Genomic DNA, 6,000 nt, shown 5'->3' with positions numbered 1-6,000 from the left:
GTTCCTTTTTCCCTTGTTTGAAATGCAAACCAGTCAGTTTTCTGTTCCTACAGTTGTAACTAATGAAATCATCTTTTGCAGGGCTCTTACAATGGCTTCCCTTTCGATCCCTGGCCCCATTCCTTTTGTTTTGTTTTGTTTTTTTGTTTTTTGCTTTCTTTTCCCCCCAGAACTCAGAACTCACGTCTCTAAGATCAGTTCTGGTGGCTGTCAAGGAAACACGGTGCCCAGGAGGACACTTGGTTACTTCATTAGCCTGAATCCTGGTGAGGATGCTGCTGCTGAGCAGAGCCAAGAGAGAGCATGAGTCAAAATGAAATCTTGATATTTTAAGCCGTAGGTATTTAAAGTTGTTTGTTATTGCAGTACGATTTAGCCCAAACTGACTGATACAGAGGAGATGCACCTATTACTGGAATTAAGACACAAGGTACAAGGTGCTCCTATGTAGTATCTAGTATGCAGTTGGCACTCAACAGATGTTTAAAAGAATAAATGCGGGGCACTTGGGTGTCTCGTCGGGTAAACATCTAACTTTGGCTCAGGTCATGATCTCGCAGTTCATGAGTTCGAGCCTCGCGTTGGGCTCTGTGCTGACAGCTGGGATGCTGGAGCCTGCCTCGGATTCTGTGTCTCCCTCTGTCTCTGCCTCTCCCCCATTCTCACTCTGTCTCTCTCTCTCAAAACTAAATAAACATTTAAAAAAAAAAAAGAACAAAAGCTGGGAAAAGATCTGGTCTCTAGTGCCAACTTTGACATTTGTCATCCTTTAATTGCATCCATAATTAAAGATACAGGGAGCTGCTCTGACTGCCACAGGTATTGTTGTGATGGTCCAAAATGAGGCATTTGTTAAGGCACAGGATAAGCCATAAAACGTTGTGCAAATAAATTTACCTACTCAAGTCAGTGATAACAAGGGTTATTTCTATCTCGTTTACGCACGCATTGAGCATTGTTCTCTTGCCTTTAAACAAGACAGAGAGTGGGAAAATGGATGCAAGCATAGCAGAAGGCAAGATGCCTGGTGTCTAAATCTGGATAATTCTTCAAGTAGCTGTGTCCCCTTAGCCAAGACGCACTTTTTCTCTGGACCTTCAGTCTCTTTATCTATCAAAGAAAAGAGTTACGCTAGATTTCATATGACTTCCCTTCCGAGCTTAACATTCTAGGAGGGATTGCATGTGGCCACAGACCTCATGAGGTTGGACTGCACAAAACTGAAATGGCAAATTGATCCGCACGGCCTCTCCATGTCTTGGGTTGGGGCTACATCTGCCAGCATTTCTAGACGAAAAGTGAACAACGGTTAATTGCCCAAATGCTTCCAAATGTGCAGATGTTTGGCATGGAGACCCAGCATGTGAATGATTGACTCAATTACTTCATTTTTCATCCAGACATTTTGGCTTCGTTCAGATGCAACCTCTCTCTCCAGCCCCGGGAAGTGAATCCTGCAACAGAGGGGGGTCTCGAAGTGAAGACCAAGAGAAAAGTATGGATTTTGGACTCTCTTCCACCCACGCATAGACGCTAACTCAAACTTCGTATAGCCGACACGGGTTAAAGATGCTTTTGTGCCATCCTTTCAATTTATTCTGCATGGATCCCTCAGTGCAAATATAAGAGTTATAATTCTGGATGCTTTAAGCCCTTGCAAAAATGTTGTGACTCAGGAAATCAACAGGCAGATCCTTTCAGCCCAGCGACCAGGTAAGTCAAAGTCACAGATAAAAGAAGTGAGTATCTGAAGGCAATCCCTGGCTTGACATCGTTTCTCTTCCTGCTCTATGTCCTTAGCTGTGGGCATGCCCCAAAGCTCATTTCTTTATCTTTATCTTTTCTTATTTATCATCTTCCGAAATCTATTTTCATAACTTTTGGGGGGCACCGGGGTGGCTCAGTCAGTCAGGCATCTGCCTCTTGGTCTTGGCTTAGGTCATGATCGCGTGGTCTCATGAGATCGAGCCCCGCATCGGGCTCTGAGCTGGTGGTGCAGAGCCTGCTTGGGAGTCTCTCTCTCCCTCTGTCTCTCCCCCCTCCCTGTCTCATGCTGTCTCTGTCTCTTTCAAGAATAAATAAGCTTAAAAAAATTAACAACAACAAAAGAAAAAAGAAATCTGTTTTCCTAACTTCGGTAATAATCTCAACCTAAGTGTGGAGAGGGGTGGGTTTGAGCTGAAGCTGTTCAGCACCCCAAAGCAATGGCTTCACGTCCCGGTGGAGGACCACAGTGAAACCATTAAAAACGTGATATAACTTTCAAATGCCCACAAAAACAGTTATCTACATGGAGAGACACAATATGTTTCTACTTGTTCGGTGGAAGTAAATATGATAAAGCTATGTCATTCATTTTCACAAATACTCTTGGAGCAGCATGCCCTATTGGTCGTCTAGTACTCAAACGTTGAATGTCAAACCACCCCATCAGGGCTTAGAGCAGTGCATATGTATTTAGCCCACGATTCTGAAGGCAGCAGTTTGAGCCGAACTCGGATGGGCAACTCTTCCAGTCTTGGCTGGCTGGGGCCATGCGGGCATCCGCAACCAGCTGCCATGTTAGCTGAGGACCAGGTTGTCTACGGTGGCCTCCGATGGAATGGCACGTCTCTGCTCCACACGGTCTCTCATCTCCCAGCAGGTTGTCGAGGCCAGCTCTCAAAGCAGCAGGCAGTGTTCCAAGAGAGCACGGGGGAGTATGTGAGGTCTCTCGAGGCTCAGGCTTCGAAATGGCATACTATCTCTTTCATCAAATCGTAATGGTCAAAGCAAGTCCATGAACTCAGATCCAAGAAAGAAGGAAACAGACTCAACTTTTTGAGGGGGAGGGAGGAGCTGCAAAGTCAAATTGCTAAGCCCCTGGAGACACAGAGAGGTGGAAGGTTGGGGCCATTCTTACAAGCAATCCACCACACCCCTGGGGATACACACTCTGATTTCCGTTGCAGGGCACTGATGTGTCTGGGCTACATCAATGGAGGTGCATGCCCGTTATCTTCTGATGGGGGATAGCCGGTGGGAAACAGAGACAGGGGAGGTCCCAGCAAGAAGGAAGACGGTGAATTTGTTTCCTGCCTCTCCTTAGGCGGGCTCTTTCCCTTGACCAGAGGTCATCGTTTCCCTCAAGATGGCTCAGAGGAGCGGGGGAAGTATGGGGTTGGGGTACGTTCTTCCAGTTGGCCTAGAGTTCTTTCCAGGGGTGAGAGCTTTCAGCATAAATCTAAATAGTGTGAAGGAATGAGCTAGCCAGGAAAACGAAGATGGGGGTAAGCAATTCCAGGTGGAGGGATCTCGGTACTGTGGATCAGACCCTTGTACCAATCATCAGCTCTCTGGTCACAGTAGCTGGAGGGCCATTCCTGATCAATCTCCTCCCACCCCCCACCAACCTCCAACTCAACATCTTCCAAGGCAGAGGGATCGTCTCTTGATTCTCCAATACTTCTCACTGTCCTTTTTTTGTTTTCTTGTTTTTTAAATCATTAGAATTTTCTGTTAGAAAACTTACAGTCAGCTTTGGCCTCAGTCCTATTCAATATTTGTTTGTATTTATATATAATGACTTACCTTAGAAGCTAAAGATCTCTTCAACATTTGCGAAGATTCTATGAACTTCCTTGATCTCATGGGAAAGAAATAGCCATAGATACAACAGGGGTCTAGTGAGAATTCAGTAAGACAATATAAATGGATCTGGTTAGCACAGTTTCTGATACAGAGCTGACGCTCATTCCTTTGTGTGGATGCAAAAGAAATTTTAAAAACACATTTTGCTATTTTATGTCCATTAAAAAAAATTTTTTTTTAGTTTATTTATTTATTTTGAGAGAGAGAGAGAGAGAGAAAGCCACGGAGGGCAGAGAGAGAAGGAGTGAGAGAGAGAATCCCAAGGAAGGATGTGGGGCTTGAACTCACAAACTGGAAGCTCATGACCTAAGCCAAAATCAAGAGTCAGATGCTTAACCAACTGAGCCTCCCGGGCACCCCTTCATGTTCACTTTTGTGTCAAAGTGATATGCACGAATGGCCACTATAGCAGATGCTGTCAGTGTCCCCCCTCGGCTCCTTGGGTCCTCCTCCTCTTTGCTGGTCTCCATGACCGCTGACTGGTGGTGTCTACGTCTCTGTACCTTTCGTTCTAGAACTACAGCAGGCTGCTCTGTCCCCTCCTGCTTCGTGAGCCAGAAGTGCTGGGAAATTAGCAATATCCAAGAGCAGCCCTCAGCCAATGACTGTTGGGGATCAATGTATAAATGACCCTTCCCCCACCCCCACCCCCAGCTCCCTTGCTTCTTGGGTGTGTTTGTGTTATTCTCTTTGCCAGTTCTGCCCTGGCAATAGGTTCAATTGCCCCTGCAGGAGCTGGTTTAATAACCCCAGTCTTTACTGGTTCTTTTTCTTCCTTGAATCGTTCCTCCCCCACTTTTGCAGGTGTTCCTTGCAGCTCCTGGTGGAAAACTTACCTCCAAGACCCGGCTTAAGGTTTCCTCCTGGGGCAACCCAAGACGTGAACGGTTAAAATAGCACAGAAGAGCCCGTGACGAAAGCCAAGGATCCCACTGCCCAAGGACAAACTTTATTCATATCTTTAGTTTTTAGTTCTTTTTATGGTGACTTCAGAGCCGTAGATAAGAAGCCGATAACTCTGTTTTTTTACTTAACCATTTTAGATGGCTACCCTGTAATATGGAAGATGACTATGTAAGCACTTAGGATTTCACTCTCCATCTCCAATAATTGACATGCATGTTTTTACATTTGGTTCTGTTATGGCTTCATTTAATCTTGAAGAAGCTACGTAAACCTCTATTTCTCAATAAATCAATGTTGGACAGTGTGTGTTGACCCCACCTAGGGAGGTCAGGATAGTCCCACCCTCTTCTCTGTCCCAAATGCCACTACCTAACTTCCATCAGCCACACCCTTATCTTTGCTGTGTCAAAGCTGTTGACATTAACCGCTCCCACAGCCTCCACAATACCTTCCACGCTTTGTCCGTAAGGTTAACTCTAAAAGTCCGAAAGAAAGACCGGTAGAAAAGTTGAGATTCCAAAAGTTGAGAAACTATACATGATACACACACACACACACACACGTATCCCAATAATGCAAACTTCTGCTTTTAGAATACCCTTCAAAATGTTGTTTTTGTTTGTTCTGTTAGCAGCTGTTAAATACCTGCTACGGGCCAGGTACCGCTAAGTAGTAAGGATACAGAGGTGTACAAGACTCCCATCCCTGGCCTCAAAAGGACCGATAGGACAGATCCAATGCAGCAAATAAATAATCACCAATGTAGAAATGCTCCAAGGGTGTTTGGAGAGCTCACAAAAGGGAAACCCAGTTTAGAACAGGAGGGTTAGGAAAGACCTTTTCTAAAGATGCAATATTTACTCAGATATCCGAAAGATGAATTGATATTAGTGATTATTATGGGGTTTGGGGGGGGGGTGGGGAGAGAGGGAAGAGCCAATAGGAAGGCCCGGACAGAAGAAAGAGCTTCACAGCACAAACTTACCATGGTCAGATGGTAAGTAAGCCTTGGTTACTGTACTAAGGACTTTGGATTTTATTCTGAGCATGAAGGGACATCACCCAAGAGGGAAGGTGGTTGTCAAACGATGCCGGGAAGCTGAGGAAGGGGATTCAAGACTTTGATGGTACAACCAACAAGGACGATTTCGTGGCCCATCGTTGAGATCACATAGACCAAGTTCCTAGCATAGCGCCTGCTGTATAGGGAGCGTTTAATAAATACCCAAGCGTTAACTTTCGATTAGAGTGTCTTTAAAATTTTTATTCAGATATTTAATTATTTTGGGGGCAACCAGGTGGCTCAGTCGGTTGAGCATCCGACTTCGGCTCAGGTCATGATCTCCGAGTCCATGAGTTCGAGCCCCGCGTCAGCTCCGTGCTGCCAGCTCAGCGCCTGGAACCTACTGAAGATTGTCTCCCTCTCTCTCTTCGCACCCCGCCCCCCACCTCCCCGCCCCACTC

Source organism: Prionailurus bengalensis, chromosome E1 (genome assembly GCF_016509475.1).
Source record: "Prionailurus bengalensis isolate Pbe53 chromosome E1, Fcat_Pben_1.1_paternal_pri, whole genome shotgun sequence".
NCBI classification, from domain to species: Eukaryota; Metazoa; Chordata; class Mammalia; order Carnivora; family Felidae; genus Prionailurus; species Prionailurus bengalensis.
Note: the sequence above shows the minus strand (reverse complement) of the source record.